The sequence below is a fragment of the Lolium rigidum genome, chromosome 1 (genome assembly GCF_022539505.1).
Source record: "Lolium rigidum isolate FL_2022 chromosome 1, APGP_CSIRO_Lrig_0.1, whole genome shotgun sequence".
Classification (NCBI taxonomy): domain Eukaryota; kingdom Viridiplantae; phylum Streptophyta; class Magnoliopsida; order Poales; family Poaceae; genus Lolium; species Lolium rigidum.
The window spans coordinates 360,727,790-360,738,858 of NC_061508.1; positions in this window are offsets into that span (position 1 = coordinate 360,727,790).

An 11,069-nucleotide genomic window follows, 5' to 3' on the forward strand; every position below is an offset into this window, starting at 1 on the left:
TGTCTCGGAATTGGACGAAATCAACGCCCGGTATCTTATTTTCTCCGGAAGCTTCCAGAGCACCGAAGAGGGGCCAGAGGGGAGCCAGGGGGCCCCACCCGACAAGGCGGCGCGGCCAAGGGGGGGCGCCCCCCTATGGTGTGGCCCCACCAGGACTCCTCCGAGGCTGCCCTTACGCCTACTTAAAGCCTCCGTCGCGAAAACCCTAGAAGAATAAGCCACGGGACGAGAAAAGTTACGCAGCCGCCGCCATCGCGAAGCCAAGATTCGGGGACGATGTCTCCGTTCCGCACGCCGCCGGACCGGGAATTGCCCCCGAAGGCATCTCCCATCGAAATCACCGCCATCTTCATCGCCATCGCTCGTCTCCCATGACGAGGAGGGAGTAGTTCTCCCTCGAGGCTAAGGGCTCTCACCGGTAGCTATGTGGTTAATCTCTCTCTCATGTACCTCAATACAATGATCTCATGAACTGCCTTGCACGATTGAGATCCATATGATGAGCTTTGTATCACTATTAATCTATGTGCTACTCTAGTGATGTTATTAAAGTAGTCTATTCCTCCTTCATGATGTAAAGGTGACAAAGTGTGTGCATCATGTAGTTCTTGGCGTAGGTTATGATTGTGATCTCTTGTAGATTATGAAGTTAACTATTACTATGATAGTATTGATGTGATCTATTCCCCCTTTCATAGCTTAAAGGTGACAGTGTGTATGCTATGTTAGTACTCGGTCTAAATTGCAATGATCTATTATGCTCTAAAGGTTACTTAAATATGAATGCCGAATGTTGTGGAGCTTGTTAACTCCGGCTTGAGGGATCTCTTGTAGCCCTACACAATGAATGGTGTTTGTTATCCAACAAGAGAGTGTATGTAGCACAAAGGAAGAGAAGTTATTTATTTATGTGATCATTGTTGAGAGTGTCCACTAGTGAAAGTAGGATCCCTAGGCCTTGTTTCCGAATAGAAAAGTTACACCACAGAGAATTACCTCCCACGCCAGCAAGCTATTTTCTGGCACCGTTTCCAACAAGTTCTCGCTACATGTTTACTTGCTGCCATATTTATTTCAGATTGTTATTACCACTCATATTCATCCATATCACTTGTATTTCACTATCTCCTCGCCGAACTAGTGCACCTATACATCTGACAAGTGTATTAGGTGTGTTGGGGACACAAGAGACTTCTTGTATCTTAATTGCAGGGTTGCTTGAGAGGGATATCTTTGTCCTCTACCTCCCTGAGTTCGATAAACCTTGGGTGATTCACTTAAGGGAAACTTGTCGCTGTTCTACAAACCTCTGCTCTTGGAGGCCCAACACCGTCTACTGGGAATAGAAGCGTGCGTAGACATCATTGTGCTATCATGTTAGATCTTGTGAGCTGCCTATCATGATCAAGATCATCTATTTGTAATGCTACATGTTGTGTTTATTGGGATCCGATGAATATGGAATACTATGTCAAGTTGATTATCAATCTGTCATATATGTTGTTTATGTTCTTGCATGCTCTCCGTTGCTAGTACAAGCTCTGGCCAAGTTGATACTTGTTACTCCAAGAGGGAGCATTTATGCTCGATAGTGGGTTCATGCCTCCATTGAATGCGGGACGGTGACGTGAAAGTTCTAAGGTTGTGGATGTGTCTGTTGCCACTAGGGATAAAACATCAATGCTTTGTCTAAGGATATTTGTGTTGATTACATTACGCACCATACTTAATGCAATTGTCTCGTTCTTTGCAACTTAATACCGGAAGGGGTGCGGATGCTAACCCGAAGGTGGACTTTTTAGGCATAGATGCATGCCGGATAGCGGTCTATGTACTTTGTCGTAATGCCCCGATTAAATCTCATAGTAGTCATCGTGATATGTATGTGCATTGTTATGCCCTCTCTATTTGTCAATTGCCCAACCGTAATTTGTTCACCCAACATGCTATTTATCTTATGGGAGAGACACCACTAGTGAACCGTGGACCCCGGTCCATTCTTTTACATCTGAAATACAATCTACCGCAAACTCTGTTCTTTACTCGTTCTTCGCAAACAAACATCATTTTCCGCACCATACGTTTAATCCTTTGTTTACAAGCAAGCCGGTGAGATTGACAACCTCACTGTTACGTTGGGGCAAAGTATTTTGATTGTGTTGTGCAGGTTCCACGTTGGCGCCGGAATCCCCGGTGTTGCGCTCGCACTACACTCCGTCGCCAACAACCTTCACGTGTTCCTTGACTCCTACTGGTTCGATAACCTTGGTTTCATACTGAGGGAAAACTCGCTGCTGTACGCATCACACCTTCCTCTTGGGGTTCCCAACGGACGTGTGTTAACTACCACGCCAACAGCAAATACGAGTACCTAAACCTTATGCTAATCAACTTAAGTCCCAAATAAGTTATTGTCATTGTAAGTATACATGTATCATTGAGAATGCTAACAGGGTACCTCCTGCCCCATGATATAGGAGCATTTCCATATCAAAATGACAAGACAAACAAACAATGAGCATCTCAACAATCCTTTTATTTACTATGGGCATATCTTTTTATTGAAGATGCTTCACAGAATGCTCACTATGGTTCATTGTAAATTTCCAACATGAATGATGCATGACTTAAGTTGGCCGCCCAGGAGTTTCTCTAACACATATACAAACTCCATGAACTTACAAGTTTCCATTTTATTTCATACCGCCAGGCATCCTAAAACAAAAGAACATGATATCAACTAAATATGAATAAGTGCAATGTTGAAAGCGTGCCCCATGAAATCATGGTTGTGCTAACTCCCAACTTGTAGTTTGCAAGCATACAATCTTCATAAGATAGTCATAGTGATTCAGGTTTATTAAGTGAAAGAAAGTAAATGTGTTATCAAGTTCGTGAGAGCTTTACTAACTAATTTTCTCATGATAATATTTAATTTGGAAGATATATAAAAACATGATGAATATACTTGGAATAGCAATGATGCTAGTAGGTAGATATGATGGACACGATTGGCAAACTTTGATTTTTAGTGGTTGGAGCTATAATGGCCATAATCATGCATAGCGACAAAACATTATTAATCAAAGCATAAAGTGATATTACAAGTCAAAAATTAAATGACCATAGAGGCTTTAGTTGACTGGTTTGTAGTCATAATATGGTGTAAACATGTGCCAAGTCCACCCAATAAAGCATCAAAGGAGAATACTGCAATACTATGCTTTTTATGATGGAAACAAAACATGATTCTTTCAATGGCACATTATGCACTCTCAGATATTTGAGACAAGTCATGCTAAAACAATAACTACCAAGCATATGATAAGAATAACATCCAACATGACATTTCAAAGTTTATGCCACAATCTAAACTAGCTTTATTTTACAGCACTATAAGCATGAAACATTTTACTAGTCTCCAACACCAATACACTTATCTGAAACAACTCTCATAGATAATAATCAATAAATATCATAGATCTACTCATACTTAAATAAAGAAAACTAACAAGCTCTAAACAAAATACGAGTGAACAACCAAGAGCTAAACGCAAGTACTAGCAAACTAGAACACTCGCATAACAATAAGAGCGAAAACTAGAGTGTTCTATGCAATTGAAAGGGAGTGTGTCATTCTCCACAAAAAATCTGGGATCCAACCATATGCTACAGAAAAAAACTAAAAACAAAATAAATACGCTCCAAGAATAACACATAGCATATGAAGCAATAAAAATATAACGTCTAGAAAGATGACCTGATGCTTTGTTGATGAAGATGGGATGCCTTGGGCATCCCCAAGCTTTGACGCTTGTACCTCTTGGATATTTCTTGGGGTGACATGGGCATCTCCAAGCTTGATCTTTTATCCATTCTTCATCTCATTACATCATTCTTCTCTCCCTACAATTGAAAACTTTCTTCATACAAAATTTCACACAATTCTTATTAGCAACATTAGTGCAATTAAAATAACAAATCCACTTGAGCTCAGCTTATAACATATATAAAACATCAATTAAATCATTAGCTACTCGTATTAACTTCTTCAAAAAGCTCTTTCCTCGAAAGAACTTAAACGAAGGAGATTACGAGGAAAATGTAAATAGTGACAGAAATCTGTCCAAACAGAACAGCAGGTTGATACGTCTCCAACGTATCGATAATTTCTTGTGTTCCATGCCACATTATTGATGTTATCTACATGTTTTATGCACACTTTATATCATATTCGTGCATTTTCTGGAACTAACCTATTAACAAGATGCCGAAGTGCCGTTGCTCGTTTTCTCGCTGTTTTTGGTTTCGTAAATCCTAGTAAAGAAATATTCTCGGAATTGGACGAAATAAAAGCCCGGAGGCCTATTTTCTCACGAAGCTTCCGAAGTCCGAAGGAGAGACGAAGAGGGGCCACGGGGTGGCCAGACCCCAGGGCGGCGCGGCCCCCCCTTGGCCGCGCCGGCCCGTGGTGTGGGCCCCCGTGCCGCCTCTTGACTTGCCCTTCCGCCTACAAATAGCCTCCGTGACGAAACCCCCGCACCGAGAGCCACGATACGGAAAACATTACCGAGACGCCGTCGCCGCCGATCCCATCTCGGGGATCCTCGGAGATCGCCTCCGGCACCCTGCCGGAGAGGGGATTCATCTCCCGGAGGACTCTACACCGCCATGGTCGCTCCGGAGTGATGAGTGAGTAGTCTACCCCTCGGACTATGGGTCCATAGCAGTAGCTAGATGGTTGTCTTCTCCCCATTGTGCTATCATTGTCGGATCTTGTGAGCTGCATATCATGATCAAGATCATCTATATGTAATTCTATATGTTGCGTTTGTTGGGATCCGATGAATAGAGAATACTTGTTATGTTGATTATCAAAGTTATGCTTATGTGTTGTTTATGATCTTGCATGCTCTCCGTTATTAGTAGATGCTCCGGCCAAGTAGATGCTTTTAACTCCAAGAGGGAGTACTTATGCTCGATAGTGGGTTCATGCCCGCATTGACACCGGGACAGTTGACGTAAAGTTCTAAGGTTGTGTTGTGCTGTTGCCACTAGGGATAAAACATTGATGCTATGTCTAAGGATGTAGTTGTTGATTACATTACGCACCATACTTAATGCAATTGTCTCGTTGCTTTGCAACTTAATACCGGAGGGGTTCGGATGATAACCCGAAGGTGGACTTTTTAGGCATAGATGCAGTTGGATGGCGGTCTATGTACTTTGTCGTAATGCCCAATTAAATCTCACTATACTCATCATGATATGTATGTGCATTGTCATGCTCTCTTTATTTGTCAATTGCCCAACCGTAATTTGTTCACCCAACATGCCGTTTGTCTTATGGGAGAGACACCTCTAGTGAACTCGTGGACCCCGGTCCAATTCTCTTTACTCGAAATACAATCTACCGCAATACTTGTTTCTACCGTTTTCTCTCGCAAACAATCATCTTCCACACAATACGGTTAATCCTTTGTTACAGCAAGCCGGTGAGATTGACAACCTCACCTGTTTCGTTGGGGCAAAGTAGCTTGGTTGTGTTGTGCAGGTTCCACGTTGGCGCCGGAATCTCCGGTGTTGCGCCGCACTACATCCCGCCGCCATCAACCTTCAACGTGCTTCTTGGCTCCTCCCGGTTCGATAAACCTTGGTTTCTTTCTCGAGGGAAAACTTGCCGCTGTGCTCATCATACCTTCCTCTTGGGGTTGCCCAACGAACGTGTGAAATACACGCCATCAAGCATATTTTCTCGGCGCCGTTGCCGGGGAGATCAAGACACGCCGCAAGGGGAGTCTCCACTTCTCAATCTCTTTACTTTGTTTTTGTCTTGCTTTATTTTATTTACTACTTTGTTTGCTGCACTAAATCAAAATACAAAAAAAATTAGTTGCTAGTTTTACTTTATTTGCTATCTTGTTTGCTATATCAAAAACACAAAAAAAATTAGTTTACCTGCATTCACTTTACTTATTTCATCATGTTTCCTTTTAATTTTACCACAAAGAACATACCGGTAGGACGTGGGTCTATAGTTGGGAGAAATAATATAGAAGAATTCTTCAACCATGTTGGTACCATTGAAAATTTTGAAGATAGACACTTGATAGATCTTGCGCCTACTTATGAAATTGCTGCTGCGCATTTAGTTCGCTTGTTGGAAACTAAATTTGTTAATCTTAATCCTATAATCCAACACATGTTTTTCACGCTTGGTGATATGGAAGAAGGGGAAAAGAAAGATTTTGTTTTAGAAACCCTTCTTAGAGAATTTGGTGGTCTAGCAAGAGAAGCTAGAAAGGTGTTTGCTAAATTCAATATGCTTGGTTCTCCTACTAATTTTGCTAGTCTCCTTGAAAAGATGGATATGGATAGAATAAGATACACTAATAATATTGATGATGGAGAGGAGATCAAAGCACCAATACCATGCAAGCTCCTATCTATGAATGATGCACTAGAAAATAATTATGCTTGGCTTGTTCCAGAAAATTTGTTTGATGAGAGTAGCACACCTAAGACTAATGAAAAGGGAGATGCTAAAACTTATGTATCTAATATAATATGCCTAGTTGAGAAAACTCCACACCTCGCTGAGAATGCACCACCCTTCGATAATTCTTGATACACACTTTCTGCGCCTAGCTGAAAGGCGTTAAAGAAAAGCGCTTATGGGAGACAACCCATGTTTTTACCTACAGTACTTTGTTTTTATTTTGTGTCTTGGAAGTTGTTTACTACTGTAGCAACCTCTCCTTATCTTAGTTTTGAGTTTTGTTGTGCCAAGTTAAGCCGTTGATAGAAAAGTAAGTACTAGATTTGGATTACTGCGCAGTTCCAGATTTCTTTGCTGTCACGAATCTGAGCCCACTGCCCTGCAGGAAGCTCAGAAAATTATGCCAATTTACGTGCATGATCCTCAGATATGTACGCAACTTTCATTCAATTTGAGCATTTTCATTTGAGCAAGTCTGGTGCCATTTTTAAAATTCGTCAATACGAACTGTTCTGTTTTGACAGATTCTGCCTTTTATTTCGCATTGCCTCTTTCGCTATGTTGGATGAATTTCTTTGATCCACTAATGTCCAGTAGCATTATGCAATGTCCAGAAGTGTTAAGAATGATTGTGTCACCTCTGAATATGTCAATTTATATTGTGCACTAACCCTCTAATGAGTTGTTTCGAGTTTGGTGTGGAGGAAGTTTTCAAGGATCAAGAGAGGAGTATGATGCAACATGATCAAGGAGAGTGAAAGCTCTAAGCTTGGGGATGCACCCGGTGGTTCACCCCTGCATATATCAAGAAGACTCAAGCGTCTAAGCTTGGGGATGCCCAAGGCATCCCCTTCTTCATCAACAAATTATCGAGGTTCCTCCCCGAAACTACATTTTTATTCGGCCACATCTTATGTGCTTTACTTGGAGCGTCTGTTTGTTTGTTTCTATTTTTGTTTGTGTTTGAATAAATTGGATTACATCATGCTTGTGTGGGAGAGAGACACGCTCCGCTGGTTCATATGAACACATGTGTTCTTAGCTCATAATATTCATGGCGAAGTTTCCTCTTCGTTAAATTGCTATATGGTTGGAATTGGAAAATGATACATGTAGTAATTGCTATAAATGTCTTGGGTAATGTGATACTTGGCAATTGTTGTGCTCATGTTTAAGCTCTTGCATCATATGCTTTGCACCCATTAATGAAGAAATACATAGAGCATGCTAAAATTTGGTTTGCATATTTGGTTTCTCTAAGGTCTAGATAATTTCTAGTTTTGAGTTTGAACAACAAGGAAGACGGTGTAGAGTCTTATAATGTTTACAATATGTCTTTTATGTGAGTTTTGCTGTACCGTTCATCCTTGTGTTTGTTTCAAATAGCCTTGCTAGCCTAAACCTTGTATCGAGAAGGAATACTTCTCATGCATCCAAAATACTTGAGCCAACCACTATGCCATTTGTGTCCACCATATCTACCTATACTACATGGTATTTTCCCGCCATTCCAAAGTAAATTTCTTGAGTGCTACCTTTAAAATTCCATCATTCACCTTTGCAATATATAGCTCATGGGACAAATAGCTTAAAAACTATTGTGGTATTGAATATGTAATTATGCACTTTATCTCTCATTAAGTTGCTTGTTGTGCGATAACCATGTTTACTGGGGAACGCCATCAACTCATTGTTGAATTTCATGTGAGTTGCTATGCATGTTCGTCTTGTCTGAAGTAAGGGCGATCTACACTGAGTTGAATGGTTTGAGCATGCATATTGTGAGAGAAGAACATTGGGCCGCTAACTAAAGCCATGTTCCATGGTGGAAGTTTCAGCTTTGGACAAACATCCTCAAATCTCTAATGAGAAAAGAATTAATTGTTGTTGAATGCTTAAAGCATTAAAAGAGGAGTCCATTATCTGTTGTCTATGTTGTCCCGGTATGGATGTCTAAGTTGAGAATAATCAAAAGCGAGAAATCCAAATGCGAGCTTTCTCCTTAGACCTTTGTACAGAGCGGCATAGAGGTACCCCTTTGTGATACTTGGTTAAAGCATATGTATTGCGGTGATAATCCAGGTAGTCCAAGCTAATTAGGACAAGGTGCGAGCACTATTAGTACACTATGCATGAGGCTTGCAACTTATAAGATATAATTTACATGATGCATATGCTTTATTACTACCGTTGACAAAATTGTTTCATGTTTTCAAAATCAAAGCTCTAGCACAAATATAGCAATCGATGCTTTTCCTCTATGAGGACCATTCTCTTTACTTTTATGTTGAGTCAGCTCACCTATTTCTCTCCACCTCAAGAAGCAAACACTTGTGTGAACTGTGCATTGATTCTTACATACTTGCTTATTGCACTTATTATATTACTCTATGTTGACAATATCCATGAGATATACATGTTACAAGTTGAAAGCAACCGCTGAAACTTAATCTTCTTTTGTGTTGCTTCAATACCTTTACTTTGAATTATTGCTTTATGAGTTAACTCTTATGCAAGACTTATTGATGCTTGTCTTGAAGTACTATTCATGAAAAGTCTTTGCTTTATGATTCACTTGTTTACTCATGTCATACACATTGTTTTGATCGCTGCATTCTCTACATATGCCTTACAAATAGTATGATCAAGATTATGATGGCATGTCACTCCGTAAATTATCTTTGTTATCGTTTTACTCGCTCGGGACGAGCAGTAACTAAGCTTGGGGATGCCGATACGTCTCCAACGTATCGATAATTTCTTGTGTTCCATGCCACATTATTGATGTTATCTACATGTTTTATGCACACTTTATATCATATTCGTGCATTTTCCGGAACTAACCTATTAACAAGATGTCGAAGTGCCGCTTCGTTTTCCGCTCGTTTTTGGTTTCGTAAATCCTAGTAAAGAAATATTCTCGGAATTGGACGAAATAAAAGCCCGGAGGCCTATTTTCTCACGAAGCTTCCGAAGTCCGAAGGAGAGACGAAGAGGGGCCACAGGGTGGCCAAACCCTAGGGCGGCGCGGCCCCCCCTTGGCCGCGCCGGCCCGTGGTGTGGGCCCCCGTGCCGCCTCTTGACTTGCCCTTCCGCCTACAAATAGCCTCCGTGACGAAACCCCCGCACCGAGAGCCACGATACGGAAAACATTACCGAGACGCCGTCGCCGCCGATCCCATCTCGGGGGATCCTCGGAGATCGCCTCCGGCACCCCGCCGGAGAGGGGATTCATCTCCCGGAGGACTCTACACCGCCATGGTCGCCTCCGGAGTGATGAGTGAGTAGTCTACCCCCGGACTATGGGTCCATAGCGGTAGCTAGATGGTTGTCTTCTCCCCATTGTGCTATCATTGTCGGATCTTGTGAGCTGCCTATCATGATCAAGATCATCTATATGTAATTCTATATGTTGCGTTTGTTGGGATCCGATGAATAGAGAATACTTGTTATGTTGATTATCAAAGTTATGCTTATGTGTTGTTTATGATCTTGCATGCTCTCCGTTATTAGTAGATGCTCTGGCCAAGTAGATGCTTTTAACTCCAAGAGGGAGTACTTATGCTCGATAGTGGGTTCATGCCTCGCATTGACACCGGGACGAGTGACGTAAAGTTCTAAGGTTGTGTTGTGTCGTTGCCACTAGGGATAAAACATTGATGCTATGTCTAAGGATGTAGTTGTTGATTACATTACGCACCATACTTAATGCAATTGTCTGTTGCTTTGCAACTTAATACCGGAGGGGGTTCGGATGATAACTCGAAGGTGGACTTTTTAGGCATAGATGCAGTTGGATGGCGGTCTATGTACTTTGTCGTAATGCCCAATTAAATCTCACTATACTCATCATGATATGTATGTGCATTGTCATGCTCTCTTTATTTGTCAATTGCCCAACCGTAATTTGTTCACCCAACATGCTGTTCGTCTTATGGGAGAGACACCTCTAGTGAACTGTGGACCCCGGTCCAATTCTCTTTACTCGAAATACAATCTACCGCAATACTTGTTTCTACCGTTTTCTCTCGCAAACAATCATCTTCCACACAATACGGTTAATCCTTTGTTACAGCAAGCCGGTGAGATTGACAACCTCACTGTTTCGTTGGGGCAAAGTAGCTTGGTTGTGTTGTGCAGGTTCCACGTTGGCGCCGGAATCTCTGGTGTTGCGCCGCACTACATCCCGCCGCCATCAACCTTCAACGTGCTTCTTGGCTCCTCCTGGTTCGATAAACCTTGGTTTCTTTCTGAGGGAAAACTTGCTGCTGTGCTCATCATACCTTCCTCTTGGGGTTGCCCAACGAACGTGTGAAATACACGCCATCACAGGTGAAGATCGATTTTTTAGAAAATCTGCTATTGCTCAGATTGAAAAGTGGTCAACTAACGTAAGTTAGATAATAACCTGGAGCCTATTATCAAAAATTGGCAGCTCAAAAGTACGTTCTGGCTGGGAATACAATTGTTTAAGGTGACAGCATAGAATCTGTTTCAGGACAACAACTTCCCCAAATCTTACTTTCTTCCTATTACAGACTATTCTTGGCATAAAAACCAAATAAAAATG